We start from the raw sequence: 21665 nt of genomic DNA, 5'->3' as shown, positions 1-21665 counted from the left end.
AGTATAATTCCATTTCTATTGTAATTTTCACCACTTTTTTGGTATAAATTATGGTGGATTTGTTGGCTGTACTCGGCCAAACCTTTCTTGTAAGCTCTTCTTGCTGCGATTTTATACGCACGTAGAATACACCTGAGGAAAAATACGGTGATGGGAGCTGCCCCATAGATTAACACTGGTCCGAGTGCTATGCGATGTTTTCTCACATATCACTCGTCCGAATTCTACGGGAGTGTGACTCCGGCCTAAAGGTACCTTCACACATAACGATTTCGTTAACGATATCGTTGCAACGTCACGCTTTTTTTGACGTAGCACCGATCCCGCTAACGATCTTGTTATGTGTGACAGCGACCAACTATCAGGCCCCTGCTGGGAGATCGTTGGTCGTTGGGGAATGATCAGGACCTTTTTTTGGTCGCTGATCACCCGCTGTCATCGCTGGATTGGCGTGTGTGACGCCGATCCAGCGATGTGTTCACTTGTAACCAGGGTAAATATCGGGTTACTAAGCGCCGGGCTGCGCTTAGTAACCCGATATTTACCCTGGTTACCATTGTAAAAGTTAAAAAAAAAAAAACAGTACATACTCACATTCCGATGTCTGTCACGTCCCCCGCCGTCAGCTTCCCTGCACTGACTGTCAGCGCCGGCCGTAAAGCAGAGCACAGCAGTGACGTCACCACTGTGCTCTGGCTCTGCTTTACGGCCGGCTCTGACACAGAAAGTGCAGGGAAGCTGACGGCGGGGGACGTGACAGACATCGGAATGTGAGTATGTAGTGTTTTTTTTTTTACTTTTACAATGGTAACCAGGGTAAATATCGGGTTACTAAGCGCGGCCCTGCACTTAATAACCCGATGTTTACCTTGGTTACCCGGGTGCTGCATGGGGACTTCGGCATCGTTGAAGACAGTTTCAACGATGCCGAAGTCGTTCGCCTGATCGTTGGCCGCTGGAGAGAGCTGTCTGTGTGACAGCTTCCCAGCAACCACACAACGACTTACCAACGATCACGGCCAGGTCATATCGCTGGTCGTGATCGTTGGTAAGTCATTTAGTGTAACGGTACCTTAAGAGTTGTTCACACTGTGGAAAGTGGAAAAATACACCCAGGTTTACGTGCTTTTCAACAGAAATGGATGATGGTTACAAAACATACACTTGATATCTGTAACAGATATGGCATGCAATGTACTGCCAGAATGGTTACAGGTGCTGATACTGCAGGAGCAGCATCAGGTTCAGGTACTGCCGGTGTGGTTACAGGCTCAGGCTGCCGTCACACTAGCAGTATTTGGTCAGTATTTTACATCAGTATTTGTAAGCCAAAACCAGGAGTGGGTGATAAATGCAGAAGTGGTGACGTGTTTCTATTATACTTTTCTCTATTTGTTCCACTCCTGGTTTTGGCTTACAAATACTGATGTGAAATACTGACCAAATACTGCTAGTGTGACGGCAGCCTCAGGCATACCTCCCAACTTTTGAAGAAGGCAAAGAGGGACAAAGGTTGCGGCACGCAAAGTGCGCCGCTGCAAATTTTAGGCCACACCCATTTCACAACTAGTCACACCCATATCCATGCTCAAACCACACCCATTTAGCACTGCTGATCACACTGTTTCATAAACAATAATTATAAAGAGAAAAAAATATGGCCACACAGTGCTCCATACTGTATAATGGCCACACATGATGCTCAATACTGTATAATGGCCACACAGTGCTCCATACTGTATAATGGCCACACATGATGCTCCATACTGTATAATGGCCCTACATGCTGCTGCGTACAGTATAATAGCCACACATGATGCTCCATACTGTATAATGGCCGTACATGATGCTGCGTACAGTGTAATGTCGACACATGATGCTCAATACTGTATAATGGCCACACAGTGCTCCATACAGTATAATGGCCACGCATGAAGCTCAATACTGTATAATGGCCACACAGTGCTCCATACTGTATAATGGCCACACATGATGCTCAATACTGTATAATGGCCACACAGTGCTCCATACTGTATAATGGCCTCACATGATGCTCAATACTGTATAATGGCCACACAGTGCTCTATACTGTATAATGGCCACACATGATGCTCAATACTGCATAGTGGCCACACATGATGCTGCATACAGTATAATGGCCACACATGATGCTCCATACTGTATAATGGCTCCACATGATACTGCGTACAGTATAATGGCCACACATGATGCTCCATACTATATAATGGCCCTACATTGTGCTGCGTACAGTATAATGGCCACACTTGATGCTCAATACTGTATAATGACTACACAGTGCTCCATACTGTATAATGACCACACATAATGCTCAATACTATATAATGGCCACACAGTGCTCCATACTGTATAATAGGCCCACATGATGCTTAATACTGTATAATGGCCACACAGTGCTCCATACTGTATAATAGCCACACATGATGCTGTGTACAGTATAATGGCCACACATGATGCTCCATACTGTATAATGGCTCTACATGATGCTGCGTACAGTATAATGGCCACACATGATGCTCCATACTGTATAATGGCCCTACATGATGCTGCGTACAGTATAATGGCCACACATGATGCTCCATACTGTATAATGGCCACACATGATGCTCCATACTGTATAATGGCCACACAGTGCTCCATACTGTATAATGGCCACACATGATGCTCAATACTGTATAATGGCCACACAGTGCTCCATACTGTATAATGGCCCCACATGATGCTCAATACTGTATAATGGTCACACAGTGCTCCATACTGTATAATGGCCGCACATGATGCTCAATACTGTATAATGGCCAAGCAGTGCTCCAAACAGTATAATAATAATAATAATAATAATTTTATTTATATAGCGCCAACATATTCCGCAGCGCTTTACAAATTAGCATAATGACCACACATGATGCTCAATACTGTATAATGGCCACACATGATGCTGCGTACAGTATAATGGCCACACATGATGCTCATACTGTATAATGGCCGCACAGTGCTCCACACTGTATAATGGCCACACATGATGCTCAATACTATATAATGGCCACACAGTGCTCCATGCTGTATAATGGCCCCACATGATGCTGCATACAGTATAATGGCCACACATGATACTCCATACGGTATAATGGTCCTACATGATGGTGCGTACAGTATAATGGCCACACATGATGCTCAATACTGTATAATGGTCCTACCTGAAGCTGCATACAGTATAATGGCCACACATGATGCTCCATACTGTATAATGGCCACACATGATGCTCCATACTGTATAATGGCCACACATGATGCTCAATACTGTATAATGGCCACACAGTGCTCCATACTGTATAATGGCCCCACATGATGCTGTGTACAGTATAATGGCCACACATGATGCTTCATACTGTATAATGGCCCTACATGATGCTGCGTACAATATAATTGCCACACATGATGGTCCATACTGTATAATGGCCCTACATGATGCTGCGTACAGTATAATGGCCACACATGATGCTCCATACTGTATAATGTGTTATGGACCTGGTGGTTAGGAACACCCGAAACGACCTGATGGTTAAACTAACAACGACAAGCTCTGGGAAGTGGGAGCTCTGCTGACCGCAACCCTTAATCCTATCACACAACTAGAAATAGCCATGGAGCGTACCTAACTCTGCCTAGACGCCTCTTCACAGCCTAAGAGCTAACTAGCCCTAGAGAAGAAAATAAAGCCTACCTTGCCTCAGAGAAATTCCCCAAAGAAAAAGGCAGCCCCCCACATATATTGACTGTGAGATAAGATGAAAGTCACAAACACAAAAATGAAACAGGTTTCAGCAAAGGGAGGCCAGACTTACTAAACAGACTGAGGATAGGAAAGGTAACTTTGCGGTCAGCACAAAAAACTACAAAAAGACCACGCAGAGTGTGCAAAAAGACCTCCACACCGACTCATGGTGCGGAGGTGCCACTCTGCCTCCCAGAGCTTCCAGCTAGCAAGGCAAAATCATGATAGCAAGCTGGACAAGAAAACAATGAACCAATAATTAACTAGCAGGGACTTAGCTTCTGCTGAAGTAGACAGGTAACCAGAAAGATCCAAGAGCGAACTGAACCAGTACAAGAACATTGACAGCTGGCATGGAGTAACGATCTGAGTGGAGTTAAATAGAGCAGCCAGCCAAAGGAAAAACTAAGTCACCTGTGGAAGGAACCTCAGAAGCAGCAGCTCCACTCACAGCCACCAGAGGGAGTCCATGGACAGAACTCGCCGAAGTACCACTCATGACCACAGGAGGGAGTTCGATAACAGAATTCACAACAGTACCCGCCCCCTTGAGGAGGGGTCACCGAACCCTCACCAGAGCCCCCAGGCCGATCAGGACGAGCCAAATGAAAGGCACGAACTAGATCGGCAGCATGAACATCAGAGGCAAAAACCCAGGAATTATCTTCCGGACCATAACCCTTCCACTTGACCAGGTACTGGAGTTTCCGTCTTGAAATACGAGAATCCAAAATCTTCTCCACCATGACATCCTTAAGGGCTTCAGAAAGACCCTTTCTGAAAATTGCCGCCAGGGCACACTCATTCCACTGAGTAAGCACAGACCACTTTCTAAACTTCTGACAATATACCTCCGCTTCATCCTGACCCTGACACAAAGCCAGCAAGATTTTCTCTGCCTGATCCACTGAATTTGGTTCATCATAAAGCAATCCAAGCGCCAGAAAAAAACGCATCTACATCACGCAATGCAGGATCTCCTGGCGCAAGTGAAAATGCCCAGTCTTGAGGGTCGCCACGCAACAAAGAAATAATGATTTTTACTTGTTGAACGGGGTCACCAGAGGAGCGGGTTCTCAAAGCAAGAAACAGTTTACAATTATTTTTGAAATTCAGGAACTTAGATCTATCCCCAGAAAACAAATCAGGAATTGGAATTCTAGGCTCTAACATCAGATTCTGAACCACAAAATCTTGAATGTTTTGTACCCTTGCAGTGAGATGATCCACACAAGAGGACAGACCTTGAATGTCCATAGCTACATCTGTGTCCTGAACCACCCAGAGGTTTAGGGGAAAAGAAAGACAAAACACACTGCAGAGAAAAAAAAATGGTCTCAGAACTCCTCTTATCCCTCTATTGAGATGCATTAACACTTTTGGCCAGGTGTACTGTTATGGACCTGGTGGTTAGGAGCACCCGAAACGACCTGATGGTTAAACTAACAACGGACAAGCTCTGGGAAGTGGGAGCTCTGCTGACCGCAACCCCTAATCCTATCACACAACTAGAAATAGCCGTGGAGCGTACCTAACTCTGCCTAGACGCCTCTTCACAGCCGAAGAGCTAACTAGCCATAGAGAAGAAAATAAAGCCTACCTTGCCTCAGAGAAATTCCCCAAAGAAAAAGGCAGCCTCCCACATATATTGACTGTGAGATAAGATGAAAGTCACAAACACAGAAATGAAACAGGTTTTAGCAAAGGGAGGCCAGACTTACTAAACAGACTGAGGATAGGAAAGGTAACTTTGCGGTCAGCACAAAAAACTACAAAAAGACCACGCAGAGTGTGCAAAAAGACCTCCGCACTGACTCACGGTGCGGAGGTGCTACTCTGCCCCCAGAGCTTCCAGCTAGCAAGGCAAAATCATGATAGCAGGCTGGACAAGAAAACAATGAACCAATAATTAACTAGCAGGGACTTAGCTTCTGCTGGAGTAGACAGGTAACCAGAAAGATTTAAGAGCGAACTGAACCAGTACAAGAACATTGACAGCTGGCATGGAGTAACGATCTGAGTGGAGTTAAATAGAGCAGCCAGCCAAAGGAAAAACTAAGTCACCTGTGGAAGGAACCTCAAAAGCAGCAGCTCCACTCACAGCCACCAGAGGGAGTCCATGGACAGAACTCGCCGAAGTACCATTCATGACCACAGGAGGGAGTTCGATAACAGAATTCACAACAGTACCCCCCCTTGAGGAGGGGTCACCGAACCCTCACCAGAGCCCCCAGGCCGATCAGGACGAGCCAAATGAAAGGCACAAACTAGATCGGCAGCATGAACATCAGAGGCAAAAACCCAGGAATTATCTTCCTGACCATAACCCTTCCACTTGACCAGGTACTGGAGTTTCCGTCTTGAAATACGAGAATCCAAAATCTTCTCCACCATGACATCCTTAACCCCTTTACCCCCAAGGGTGGTTTGCACGTTAATGACCGGGCCAATTTTTACAATTCTGACCACTGTCCCTTTATGAGGTTATAACTCTGGAACGCTTCAACGGATCCCAGTGATTCTGACACTGTTTTGTCATGACATATTGTACTTCATGACAATGGTAAAAATTCTTTGATAGTACCTGCGTTTATTTGTGAAAAAAATGGAAATTTGGCGAAAATTATGAAAATGTCGCTATTTTCCAACTTTGAATTTTTATGCAATTAAATCACAGAGATATGTCACACAAAATACTTAATAAGTAACATTTCCCACATGTCTACTTTACATCAGCACAATTTTGGAACCAAAATTTTTTTTTGTTAGGGAGTTATAAGGGTTAAAAGTTGACCAGCAATTTCTCTTTTCTACAACACCATTTTATTTAGGGACCACATCTCATTTGAAGTCATTTTGAGGGGTCTATATGATAGAAAATACCCAAGTGTGACACCATTCTAAAAACTACACCCCTCAAGGTGCTCAAAACCATATTCAAGAAGTTTATTAACCCTTCTGGTGCTTCACAGGAATTTTTTGAATGTTTAAATAAAAATGAACATTTAACTTTTTTCCACAAAAAATTTAATTCAGCTCCAATTTGTTTTATTTCACCAAGGGTAACAGGAAAAAATGGACCCCAAACATTGTTGTACAATTTGTCCTGAGTACGCCAATACCCCACATGTGGGGGTAAACCACTGTTTGGGTGCATGGCAGAGCTCGGAAGCGAAGGAGCGCCATTTGACTTTTCAATGCAAAATTGACTGGAATTGAGATGGGACGCCATGTTTCGTTTGGAGAGCCCCTGATGTGCCTAAACATTGAAACCCCCCACAAGTGACACCATTTTGGAAAGTAGACCCCCTAAGGAACTTATCTAGAGGTGTGGTGAGCACTTTGACCCACCAAGTGCTTCACAGAAGTTTATAATGTAGAACCGTAAAAATAAAAAATCATATTTTTTCACAAAAATTATCTTTTCGCCACCAATTTTTTATTTTCCCAAGGGTAAGAGAAGAAATTGGACCCCAAAAGTTGTTGTACAATTTGTGCTGAGTATGCTGATAGCCCATATGTGGGGGTAAACCACTGTTTGGGCGGATGGGAGAGCTCGGAAGGGAAGGAGCGCCGATTGACTTTTCAATACAAAATTGACAGGAATTGAGATGGGACGCCATGTTGCGTTTGAAGAGCCACTGATGTGCCTAAACATTGAAACCCCCCATAAGTGACACCATTTTGGACAGTAGACCCCCTAAGGAACTTATCTAGAGGTGTGGTGAGCACTTTGACCCACCAAGTGCTTCACAGAAGTTTATAATGTAGAACCGTAAAAATAAAATATCATATTTTTTCACAAAAATTATCTTTTCGCCACCAATTTTTTATTTTCCCATGGGTAAGAGAAGAAATTGGACCCCAAAAGTTGTTGTACAATTTGTCCTGAGTACGCTGATAGCCCATATGTGGGGGTAAACCACTGTTTGGGCGGATGGGAGAGCTCGGAAGGGAAGGAGCGCCGATTGACTTTTCAATGCAAAATTGACAGGAATTGAGATGGGACGCCACGTTGCGTTTGAAGAGCCACTGATGTGCCTAAACATTGAAACTTCCCACAAGTGACACCATTTTGGAAAGTAGACCCCCTAAGGAACTTATCTAGAGGTGTGGTGAGCACTTTGATCCACCAAGTGCTTCACAGAAGTTTATAATGCAGAGCCGTAAAAATAAAACAAAATTTTTTTCCCACAAAAATTATTTTTTTAGCCCCCAGTTTTGTATTTTCCCGAGGGAAACAGGAGAAATTGGACCCCAAAATTTGTTGCCCAATTTGTCCTGAGTGCGATGATACACCATATGTGGGGGGAACCACTGTTTGGGCACATGGGAGGGCTCGGAAGGGAAGGAGTGCCATTTGAATGCAGACTTAGATGGAATGGTCTGCAGGTGTCACATTGCGTTTGCAGAGCCCCTAATGTACCTAAACAGTAGAAACCCCCCACAAGTGACCATTTTGGAAAGTAGACCCCCTTAGGAACTTATCTAGATGTGTGCTGAGCGCTTTGACCCACCAAGGGCTTCACAGAAGATTATAATGGAGAGCCGTAAAAATAAAACAAAAATTTTTTCCCACAAAAATTATTTTTTAGCCCCCAGTTTTGTATTTTCCCGAGGGTAACAGGAGAAATTGGACCCCACAATTTGTTGTCCAATTTGTCCTGAGTGCCCTGATACCCCATATGTGGGGGGGAACCACTGTTTGGGCGCATGGGAGGGCTCGGAAGGGAAGGAGCTCCATTTGGAATGAGGACTTAGATGGAATGGTCTGCAGGCGTCACATTGCATTTGCAGAGCCCCTAATGTACCTAAACAGTAGAAACCTCCCACAAGTGACACCATTTTGGAAACTAGACACCCTAAGGAACTCATCTGGATGTGTTGTGATAGCTTTGAACCCCCAAGTGTTTCACTACAGTTTGTAACGCAGAGCCGTGAAAATTAAAAAAAAAAATCTTTCCCCCCAAAATTATTTTTTAGCCCCCAGTTTTGTATTTTCCCGTGTGTAAGAGGAGAAATTCGACCCCAAGAGTTGTTGTCCAATTTGTCCTGAGTACGCTGATACCCCGTATGTTGGGGGGAACCACCGTTTGAGCGCATGGCAGAGCTCGGAAGGGAAGGAGCGCCATTTGGAATGCAGACTTAGATGGAATGGTCTGCAGGCGTCACATTGCGTTTGCAGAACCCCTAATGTACCTAAACTGTAGAAACCCCCCACAAATGACCCCATATTGGAAACTAGACCCTCCAGGGAACTAATCTAGATGTGTTGTGAGAACTTTGAACCCCCAAGTATTTCACTACAGTTTATAACGCAGAGCCGTGAAAATAAAAAAATCTTTTTTTTTCCCACAAAAATTATTTTTTAGCCCCCAGTTTTGTATTTTCCCAAGGGTAACAGGAGAAATTGGACCCCAAAAGTTGTTGTCCTATTTGTCCTGAGTACGCTGATACCCCATATGTTGGGGTAAACCCCTGTTTGGGCACACGGGAGAGCTCGGAAGGGAAAAAGCACTGTTTTACTTTTTCAGCGTAGAATTGGCTGGAATTGAGATCGGACGCCATGTCGCGTTTGGAGAGCCCCTGATGTGCCTAAACAGTGGAAACTCCCAATTATAACTGAAACCCTAATCCAAACACACCCCTAACCCTAATCCCAACAGTAACCCTAACCACACCTCTAACCCTGACACACCCCTAACCCTAATCCCAACCCTATTCCCAACTGTAAATGTAATCTAAACCCTAACTGTAACTTTAGCCCCAACCCGACCCTAACTTTAGCCCCAACCCAAACTGTAGCCCTAACCCTAGCCCTAACCCTAGCCCTAACCCTAGCCCTAACCCTAGCCCTAACCCTAGCCCTAACCCTAACCCTAGCCCTAACCCTAGCCCTAACCCTAACCCTAGCCCTAACCCTAGAACTAACCCTAGCCCTAGCCCTAACCCTAACCCTAGCCCTAGCCCTAGCCCTAATGGGAAAATGGAAATAAATACATTTTTTTTTATTTTTCCCTAACTAAGGGGGTGATGAAGGGGGGTTTGATTTACTTTTATAGCGGGATTTTTAGCGGATTTTTATGATTGGCAGCCGTCACACACTGAAAGACGCTTTTTATTGCAAAAAATATTTTTTGCGTTACCACATTTTGAGAGCTATAATTTTTCCATATTTTGGTCCACAGAGTCATGTGAGGTCTTGTTTTTTGCGGGACGAGTTGACATTTTTATTGGTAACATTTTCGGGCACATGACATTTTTTGATCGCTTTTTATTCCGATTTTTGTGAGGCAGAATGACCAAAAACCAGCTATTCATGAATTTCTTTTGGGGGAGGCGTTTATACCGTTCCGCGTTTGGTAAAATTGATAAAGCAGTTTTATTCTTCGGGTCAGTACGATTACAGCGACACCTCATATATATCATTTTTTTATGTTTTGGCGCTTTTATACGATAAAAACTATTTTATAGAAAAAATAATTATTTTTGCATCGCTTTATTCTCAGGACTATAACTTTTTAATTTTTTTGCTGATGATGCTGTATCGCGGCTCGTTTTTTGCGGGACAAGATGACGCTTTCAGCGGTACCATGGTTATTTATATCTGTCTTTTTGATCGCGTGTTATTCCACTTTTTGTTCGGCGGTATGATAATAAAGCGTTGTTTTTTGCCTCGTTTTTTTTTTTTTTCTTACGGTGTTTACTGAAGGGGTTAACTAGTGGGCCAGTTTTATAGGTCGGGCCGTTACGGACGTGGCGATACTAAATATATGTACTTTTATTGTTTGTTTTTTTTATTTAGATAAAGACATGTATTTATGGGAAGAATATTTTATTTTTTTTTCCATTATTTTGGAATATTTTTTTTTATTTTTTTTTACACATTTGAAATTTTTTTTTTTACTTTTTTACTTTGTCCCAGGGGGGGACATCACAGATCGGTGATCTGACAGTGTGCACAGCACTCTGTCAGATCATCGATCTGACATGCAGCACTGCAGGCTGCTTCACAGTGCCTGCTCTGAGCAGGCTCTGTGAAGCCACCTCCCTCCCTGCAGGACCCGGATCCACGGCCATCTTGGATCCGGGGCTCGAGCAGGGAGGGAGGTGAGGAGACCCTCGCAGCAACGCGATCACATCGCGTTGCTGCGGGGGGCTCAGGGAAGCCCGCAGGGAGCCCCCTCCCTGCGCGATGCTTCCCTGCACCGCCGGCACATCGCGATCATCTTTGATCGCGGTGTGCCAGGGGTTAATGTGCCGGGGGCGGTCCGTGACCGCTCCTGGCACATAGTGCCGGATGTCAACTGCGATAAACAGCTGACACCCGGCCGCGATCGGCGGCGCTCCCCCCGTGAGCGCCGCCGATCGCGCTGGATGTACTATCCCGTCCATGGTCATAGGGGCCCACCCCACCTCGACGGGATAGTACGTCCCATGTCAGAAAGGGGTTAAGGGCTTCAGAAAGACCCTTTCTGAAAATTGCCGCCAGGACACACTCATTCCACTGAGTAAGCACAGACCACTTTCTAAACTTCTGACAATATACCTCCGCTTCATCCTGACCCTGACACAAAGCCAGCAAGATTTTCTCTGCCTGATCCACTGAATTTGGTTCATCATAAAGCAATCCAAGCGCCAGAAAAAAACGCATCTACATCACGCAATGCAGGATCTCCTGGCGCAAGGGAAAATGCCCAGTCTTGAGGGTCGCCACCCAACAAAGAAATAATGATTTTTACTTGTTGAACGGGGTCACCAGAGGAGCGGGTTCTCAAAGCAAGAAACAGTTTACAATTATTTTTGAAATTCAGGAACTTAGATCTATCCCCAGAAAACAAATCAGGAATTGGAATTCTAGGCTCTAACATCGGATTCTGAACCACAAAATCTTGAATGTTTTGTACCCTTGCAGTGAGATGATCCACACAAGAGGACAGACCTTGAATGTCCATAGCTACATCTGTGTCCTGAACCACCCAGAGGTTTAGGGGAAAAGAAAGACAAAACACACTGCAGAGAAAAAAAAATGGTCTCAGAACTTCTCTTATCCCTCTATTGAGATGCATTAACACTTTTGGCCAGCTGTACTGTTATGGACCTGGTGGTTAGGAGCACCCGAAATGACCTGATGGTTAAACTAACAACGGACAAGCTCTGGGAAGTGGGAGCTCTGCTGACCGCAACCCCTAATCCTATCACACAACTAGAAATAGCCGTGGAGCGTACCTAACTCTGCCTAGACGCCTCTTCACAGCCTAAGAGCTAACTAGCCCTAGAGAAGAAAATAAAGCCTACCTTGCCTCAGAGAAATTCCCCAAAGAAAAAGGCAGCCCCCCACATATATTGACTGTGAGATAAGATGAAAGTCACAAACACAGAAATGAAACAGGTTTCAGCAAAGGGAGGCCAGACTTACTAAACAGACTGAGGATAGGAAAGGTAACTTTGCGGTCAGCACAAAAAACTACAAAAAGACCACACAGAGTGTGCAAAAAGACCTCCGCACTGACTCACGGTGCAGAGGTGCCACTCTGCCTCCCAGAGCTTCCAGCTAGCAAGGCAAAATCATGATAGCAAGCTGGACAAGAAAACAATGAACCAATAATTAACTAGCAGGGACTTAGCTTCTGCTGGAGTAGACAGGTAACCAGAAAGATCCAAGAGCGAACTGAACCAGTACAAGAACATTGACAGCTGGCGTGGAGTAACGATCTGAGTGGAGTTAAATAGAGCAGCCAGCCAAAGGAAAAACTAAGTCACCTGTGGAAGGAACCTCAGAAGCAGCAGCTCCACTCACAGCCACCAGAGGGAGTCCATGGACAGAACTCGCCGAAGTACCATTCATGACCACAGGAGGGAGTTCGATAACAGAATTCACAACAATAATGGCCCTACATGATGCTACATACAGTATAATGGCCACACATGATGCTCCATGCTGGATAATGACCCTACATGATGCTGCGTACAGTGTAATGGCCACACATGATGCTCTATACTGTATAATGGCCATACAGTGCTCCATACTGTATAATGGCCCCATATGATGCTGCGCACTGTATAATGGCTCCACATGATCCTCCACAATGTAAAATGGCCACACATGATGCTGCGTACAGTATAATGGCCCCACATGACGATGCCAGTGTACAGTAGTGGCTGTAGATGTGTCCCAGCAGCTCTGCTTACAATGCAGGCAACAATTTCACCACCTGTCGCTGTCCACACTGCTGCCTCACAGATCTTGCATATTGCAATGTAGCCCAGCTCTGCGAACTCTGCATGCACTCAGCCAACACCACTATTCACTGGCTCCACTTCATAACTGCTGTAGTATATAAAGGATATATATATATATATATATATATATATATATATATATGTATATATACTGTGCCTATGACTAACAGGCTGCACTGGATTGCTCTAACTTCTGCTACTAACTACTCCTGGTTATAATGCCTTGTACTGTAAGCACAGCAGTGCCACCTGCATGTATGTGTGCAGTACACACACACACACACACTGACACACTGACACACACACACACTCACGTACTCGTACCTCAGTATGTCCTCTCTCGCTCTCTGAACCACCGCTTCGGAAGAAGAAGATACGGAGGGGGTGTGGCCTAATACAAGGGGGCATGTCGGCTGCTTTTCCTGCTGGATGTGTGTGAGAAGTAGAGTCCCATGTGGGACTGTGGGGCACAGCCTCAAAATCAGGACAGTCCCGCAGTATGAGGGATGGTTGGGAGCTATGGCTCAGGTACCGCCAGAGCGGCATCAGGCACTGGTACTGCCGGTGTGGTTACAGGCTCAGGTAGCGCCAGAGCGGCATCAGGCATGGATACTGCCGATGTGGTTACAGGCTCAGATACTGCCAGAGAGGCATCAGGCACAGGTACAGCTGGTGCAGTTACAGGCTCAGGTGCCAACAGAGTGGCATCAGGCACAGGTGCTGCTGGTGTGGTTACAGGCTCAGGTACTGCCAGAGCGGCATCAGGCACTGGTACTGCCAGTGTGGTTACAGGCTCAGGTACTGCCAGAGCGGCATCAGGCACTGGTACTGCCAGTGTGGTTACAGGCTCAGGTACTGCCAGAGCGGCATCAGGCACTGGTACTGCCAGTTTGGTTACAGGCTCAGGTACTGCCAGAGCGGCATCAGGCACTGGTACTGCCAGTGTGGTTACAGGCTCAGGTGCTGACAGAGCAGCATCAGGCACAGGTACTGCTGGTTCAGTTACAGGCTCAAGTGCCGAAAGAGTAGCATCAGGCACAGGTACTGATGGTGTGGTTACGGGCTCAGGTACCGCCAGCGTGGCAACGAGTACAGGTACTGCTGGTGCAGTTACAGGCTCAAATACCGCCAGTGCGGCATCAGGCACAGGCAGGGATTCTCCGGTGGGCCCAGGCCCTGACACCTGCTGGCATACAGTGCCAGCAGTTCCTAGGGCCCCCGCTGCTCCAGGGGCCCCCAGCAAGTGGGGTGTCGCTAATAGCGGCACCCCATGCAGCTGCTATGGGGCCCCCAGTACCAGCGGAGAAGCAGCGGGTAACAGGTAGCCTAAGCCTGTCCCCGCTGCTAAAGTGAAATGAATATTCACGCTTCCCCACGCCCCCATGGGCGTGGAGAGGAGTGAATTCATTTCACTATAATAGCGGGCAGCGTTTGCGGCAAATTGCAACTAAACACTGCCCGCTATTAGTGCCCGCAGACAAAGGCCCCCCCGCTGCTCCCTCAGGGGCCCCCAGCTCACACGGCCGCTATGGGGCCGTAAGCCAGGGGTCCCGGTGCCAACGCCGCCCCCCAGCGCTCATTAATGGGGAGAGAGCGTCAGATGACGCTCCCTCTCCCGTGATTCCCCTCGCCGCTGGCACACAGCAGGTGCGCAATGACGTCACTTCATCGCGCACCTGCTGTGTGTGAGGCCGTAGCTCCTGACATCGGAGCAGAGCCGCTGCTGGAGTCAGCGTGGGAGCGAGCAGGAGAGGTGAGTATTGTGCTTTTTTTTGTGTTTTCTTTATTATTGACCAGTCCTGGCTGGTTGTATGTGTGACGTGTCTGGGGTGGTGGACTCTCAGCAGCGGACAAATATACAAAACTAAGGTGTACATATAGGCCCTGGTCTATGAAAACAACTGCAGGCAGAAATTGGGGCAGTTTCATGTAGCAACCAATCAGATTGCTTCTATCATTTTCAAATATACTATGAAAAAATGTAAGCTAGAGTCTGATTGGTTGCTATGGTTGATTGCTTCATGCTCTATTTGCAGTGGAGAAATGGAATATAATATTTTTTATAATATTTTATAGCGCACAGAACGTTCTGTGGGACAACCCTTGCATAAAAAAACTGAGAGGAGACATCAATTTTTTTTTTCTTTTGTTTATGTCATTCTCCTCTTCTCACAGTTTGTTTTCGTCCCTCTCACGTGGCTCGTCTTGTGTTATTCCCTCAGACATCCATGTTCTCGTTTCTTTTTCCCTCCCCTCTCTCACGGCCCCCACTATACATGAGATATTTCCAGAGATAAATCTCTCCCTGAATGTTTGACAAGAGAGAAAGCGAGATGTGTGAGAGAATTCCTTCTGGGACCAAAAAAAAAAGGGGGTCTCTTAAAAAAACATAAATAAATAAAAAAATGGCCGCCCTCCTCAGTATACCTTCCCATTCACAACAGTAGACGGATTAACCAGCGGTTTGTACGCGCACGTTCACAGCGACGAAAATGCAAACATCGGCCACACTTTCCAGCCGCTAGGCCTCAGAATACTGCGAACCACATCTCCATGGCGACCCGTAGCGAGACCCCTACTTCTCTTCTGTGGGACCGGGCTGTTTGTTTAGTTTACATGGTGTTCGTTTATCCGCATTTCGGGTTGTATAGGGATAAATGGCGTAACGTCAGCGCTGGAGAATTTTGTTCAGAATTTTTTATTTTTTTTGCTCATTTTTATTGCTCATCTATCTGAGGAAAAGTCGTTTAAAGTGTTAAGGGATTTCCTGGTGGGGAGGATTTTTAAGCATTTCAGTCGCTGGCGAGTCTGCGTAACGTGGGTGAGCGGTAGGACTCACTTCCCACGAGCCTGGATTTTTATTTTTTTTTGTAGGGGAAGATTTCCCAGCCCTGGGGGACGCAGAAGAAAGGAGAAGAGGGAGGTGATGAGAGCAAAGGTAGAGGATGGGGATCTGGGAGAGCGGGGAAGTGTGAGAGAGGTCTATATGGGGTGACGTTAGGATGGAGAGGACACACGGCAGGAAATGGCCGGGAAAGGCTGCCATCGTCACTTCTATAGGGGGAAAACATAGGATCCCCCCTAGCGACTCTACTGCATGTGAGACCCCACCAGAGTGCCCTGTCCCTGCATCCCCTCTGGACTCGCTGACCTCACTTCATGGCGGATTCCCACTAAAACTGAGGCTTTTATACTCTGTGATATGACCTAAAACTGCACTCCTCACCCCTAGCATGGCTCAATAGGTGAAAACGAAATTGGTGGAATCTGTAAAATTCCATTTAGAGTCTTTCTCTGGGATATTTTGGCTTTTTTTTTTGTAGGGACGCTCCTTTTAATGCATTATTCTTGTGTCGTAACGTAACGGATGCAGCAATTTCCATTTTATGTAATAAAACTTTTTTAACTTTTTTTTTTTCTCATCATTTTGATCTCTTCTCTAAAACTCCATTACTTCTGTGTGCCCAGATTCCGGCAATGCCTAGTAGGAATATATAGATGGCAGAGCAGAGAGCCTTTATAAGGCCCCCAAGTGCCACATCGGCACCCCGCTTCAGGGGGGCAATCATTGGGGTGCTCCTTCCCAGTGGGCAAGGAGGGGGGTGAGCTGCATGATGCCCTATGGGGCAAGGAGGGGGTGTGAGCTGCATGATGCCCTATGGGGCAAGAAGGGGGTGAGCTGCATGATGCCCTATGGTGCAAGGAGGGGATGTGAGCTGCATGATGCCCTATGGGGCAAGGAGGGGGTGTGAGCTGCATGATGCCCTATGGGGCAAGGAGGGGGGTGAGCTGCATGATGCCCTATGGTGCAAGGAGGGGATGTGAGCTGCATGATGCCCTATGGGGCAAGGGGGTGTGTGAGCTGCATGATGCCTTATGGGGGGACTGAGCTGCATGATGCCCTATGCGGAGGGTGAGTGGCATGATGCCCTATGGGGGGAGTGAGCTGCATGATGCCCTATGGGGGAATGAACTGAATGATGCCTTATGGGGGAGTGAGCTGCATAATGCCCTATGGGGGGAGTGAGCTGCATGATGCCCTATGGGGAGGGTGAGCTGCCTGATACCCTATGGGGAGGGTGAGCTGCATGATGCTCTATGGGGGGAGTGAGCTGCATGATGCCCTATGGGGGAAGCTGCATGATACCCTATGAAGGGGCTACATTATATTCCATGAAGGGGCTGCATTATACCTTATGAGGGGGGTTGCACTATACTCTAAGGGGGCTACATTATACCCTATGGGGGCTGCATTATACTCTGAGGCTGGTTGCATTATATTCTATGGGGGGGGCTACATTATATTCTATAGTGGGCTGCATTATATTCTGTGAGGGGGATACATTGTACCCTATGAGGGGGCTACTTTATTTTGTTTGAGGGGGCTACCCCAACCCCTGCTACATAATTAAGATGTGTACTACCTTATATTATACCCTGATATTAGCGTGTTTTATCGCACAATTGGTGGTCTGAATGATTTTCTCTGGTGGGCCCAAGGTGCTCCAGTCCGATGCTGGGCACAGGTCCTGCTGGTGTGGTTACAGGCTCAGGTACCACCAGAGCAGCATCAGCCACAGGTACTGAAGGAGCACTGTCCGGCTTAGGTACCGCTGGAGTGGCATCAGGGTACCCATGGCACATGGATCAGCACTACACATCACGGAATAAAGGAAAAGATTCAGACTCATACAATACAGGATACAGGGACCTGGTGACACTACTAAATAGAGAACGCTGCGCTCAGGCACCTCCCGTCATTAGTGTTACAAATACAAGTCAATGTTGTCAATGAAATAAAAGTCTGTGTACTGTAGTTTCTTTTTTCCCAAAGCTTTGTTCTACCGCAGAGAAATTAACTTTGTGAAGCAATATGCAAATGATGCTGAAAGTGCATTGGGTTGTGACAAAGAGCTTCTATTGCCTCGGACCCCTGCTACATTCTGCGCTCAGTGCCAAGCCCCTCTAGATGATGGGCACTGAGGTGGCTCTCATGAATGCTCGATCTAATTCTGGAACTTGGCTCATGTTCTGCTTTCACGTTAAAGGGAACCTGTCACTTTCAGTACGAGATAAAAATACTGTTAAATAGGGCCTGAGCTGTGCGTTACTATAGTGTATTTTGTGTACCCTGATTCCACCCCTAAGCTGCCGAAATAACTTACCAAAGTCGCCGTTTTCGCCTGTCAATCAGGCTGGTCAGGTCAGATGGGCATAGCGACATCGCTGGTTCTTCCCCCAGATCTTGCATATATTTCCGTTGGTGGCGTAGTGGTTTGCGCATGCCCATCTTCTGAATCCACTGGGCAGGAGAAGAAAAAACGCGCGATCGGCGCTATTTCCCTGGCCATCTTCCTGAGGCCGCACGTGCGCATATGGAGTCCTCTGCTGCCCGGGGCTTCAGGAAAATGGCCGTGGGATGCCGCGCGTGCATAGATGGAGATCGCGGCGGCCATTTTCCTGAAGCCGGGTTCGCATCTCAACTTCAGGAAAATGGCCGCCGCGATCTCCATCTGCGCACGCGCGGCATCCCGCGGCCATTTTCCTGAAGCCCCGGGCAGCAGTTAGGGTTAGAGTTTGGGTTAGGGTTAGAGTTTGGGTTAGAGTTTGGGTTAGGGTTAGAGTTTGTGTTAGGGTTAGAGTTTGGGTTAGGGTTTGTGTTAGGGTTTGTGTTAGAGTTTGTGTTAGAGTTTGTGTTAGGGTTAGAGTTAGAGTTTGGGTTAGAGTTTGTGTTAGAGTTTGTGTTAGGGTTAGGGTTAGAGTTTGTGTTTTAGGGTTAGGGTTAGAGTTTGGGTTAGAGTTTGTGTTAGAGTTTGTGTTAGGGTTAGGGTTAGAGTTTGGATTAGAGTTTGTGTTAGAGTTTGTGTTAGGGTTAGAGTTTGTGTTTTAGGGTTAGGGTTAGGGTTAGAGTTTGGGTTAGAGTTTGTGTTAGAGTTTGTGTTAGGGTTAGAGTTTGTGTTTTAGGGTTAGGGTTAGAGTTTGTGTTTTAGGGTTAGGGTTAGAGTTTGTGTTAGAGTTTGTGTTAGAGTTTGTGTTAGGGTTAGGGTTAGGATCCCTAGGGTTACTGTTTATAGTGGGTTTTCTAGTTGATTTTGATGATTGGCAGCTGTCACACACTTCTCATCATGCGTTTCAAAAACGCAAACGCAGGAAAAACGCTTGTAAACGCGTCAAGACGCCGCGTTTGCGTTAAAACATGCAAAAACGCATGCGCCTAAAAAACGCAGCGTTTAAACGCGTTTTTGCACCAAATGCGTTTGCGTTTAAAACGCTGCAGATCAAAACGCAAGTGTGAAACCAGCCTTAGGGAATTGCTAGGACACTTTGGTTAGGCTAGAATCTTTCCACCTATGATTGTCATGTACAGAAGAAAAATAAAAAAAAAGAGGAAATGAGAGTGAAATAGTGAAAGTGTCTGTTATCACCGCACCGCACGGAGCACCAATTTGTGACGATACAGGGGAACTGCAATGTCAGCAATACATTAAGGAAATAAAACATGCACATCCTTAACAAACAGGCTCATGTTCTCTAAGGCTATGTTCACACTTTGCAGATTCTACTGCGGATTTTTCCGCAGCAGAATTCCAAAATCCGCAGTGAAAACCCGTCGCGGTTTTTACTGCGGATTTATCGCGGTTTTTACTGCGGTTTCTTCTGCGGATTTTCATCTGCAGTTTTCTATTGGAGCAGGTGAAAATCCGCAGAAAAGAAGTGACATGCTGCGGAATGTAATCCGCAGCGTTTCCGCGTGGTTTTTTCCGCAGCATGTGCACTGCGTTTTTTGTTTTCCATAGGTTTACATTGTTCTGTAAACTCATGGAAAACTGCTGCAGATCCGCAGCGGTCAAATCCGCTGCGGATCCGCAGCAAAATCCGCAAAGTGTGAATATAGCCTAAAGGTTTTTGCAGTGCACCTCTCGTTAACATTTACTCCGATTCATGAAGTTACACAATTTTGAATATACTTTGCCTCTCAGTTGCTCATTTTTCTTAAGATCGCTTCTTACTGTGAATAATTTGCTTAAATAATTAATCTTAAATTAGTAAATTATCCACTAATTTATTGATGATTGACAGACAGTCCGACTGCTGGGAGTCACAGCGATCCTGGGAACAGGCTATAAAATCCTCTGCATCGTCCGGTCTTGAATGACGCTCAGGTGTGCATACCCAAGCTCCGCTCTTTGGGACTGTCGAGGAAAGCTGAGTACATTGCTGCACTATCTGTGGCAGCCCCATAGTCAATTAAAGGAGAGGAGATCGAGCATGCGCACCTCTACACCATTCAAGATGGGACTGTACTGAGCTGGGGTCATATCGGTCAGACCCACTTAGATTAGTGAGTTATCCCCTATTCATAGGGTAAGGGATAACCTACTATCTTGGATAATAAACCGTGATTTCATCTTTATTTAAAGGGAATCTATCAATAGGATCAACCGTCCTACGCCTTCTATATGGGCATGCAGGTCACAGGAAGGTGAAGAAAATGATATCTTGACATCTGAGATCCGATCTTATTCCAGTGATAGCCACGTTTTCCTTATATATGTAAATGAGCTGTTCACATCTATGGGACGGACATAGATCTCGCTGAGAATCTACCTCCAGAGTTTATTTTAACCCCTTCACCACCTTGGGTTTTTCCGCTTTTGATTTTTCGCTTTTTGCTCCCCTTCTTCCCAGAGCCATTTTCTCTTAATATGACCATGTGAGAGCTCGTTTTTTTGTGGGATGAGTTTTACTTTTGAACGACACCATTGTATTTAACATATCTTGAACTGGAAAACGGGAAAAAGAAATTCAAAGTGCGGTGAAATTGCAAAAAAGGTGCAATTCCACAATTGTTTTTCTTTTGTTTTTACCGTGTTCACTAAATGCTTAAACTGACCTGCCATTATGATTCTCCAGGTCATTACGAGTTAATCGATACAAAACATGTATAGATTCCTTTTTATTTAAGTGATGGAAAAAAAAATCCAAAGTTTGTAAAAAAAAAAGTTTCCATTTTACGAGACTCGTAGCATCTCTATTTTTCGTGATCTTGGATTGGGTGAGTGCTTATTTTTTGCATTCTGAGCAGATATTTTTATTGATACCAACTTGGTGTAGATACGATCTTTTGATCGCCCATTATTTAATTTTAATACATTGTTGTGGCGACCAAAAAAACATAATTCTGGCGCTTTGATTGTTTGCCCATTACGCCGTTTACCTATCAAATTAATTATTTTTATATATTGATAGAACAAGCAATTCTGAATGCAGCAATACCAAATATGTGTGTGACAAGGGTGCTGATTGGGTGGGGTTTGTGATGTGCTTCTGTCAGAGATTTACAGCGACATTTAACATCTTGACATCAACAGGTGGATCGCGATTCCACCCACAGGTGTTAGGGGCACATGTCAGCTGATGAAATCCAGAAAAGTTGTGGGCTCATCGCCGAAGCCCACGTCAAACAGGGTGAGACAACCTTGGATGTACCTATACGTCCAAGGTCATAAAGGGATTAAATGAATGCAGAAGTTACCATTGTGAGACGTCATGACTGATGGCCTGTTCTCCTGATCTACATGTCTCACACTGGTCACTCCCCATTAAC

This window comes from Ranitomeya imitator, chromosome 2 (genome assembly GCF_032444005.1).
Source record: "Ranitomeya imitator isolate aRanImi1 chromosome 2, aRanImi1.pri, whole genome shotgun sequence".
Lineage (NCBI taxonomy): Eukaryota > Metazoa > Chordata > Amphibia > Anura > Dendrobatidae > Ranitomeya > Ranitomeya imitator.
Note: the sequence above shows the minus strand (reverse complement) of the source record.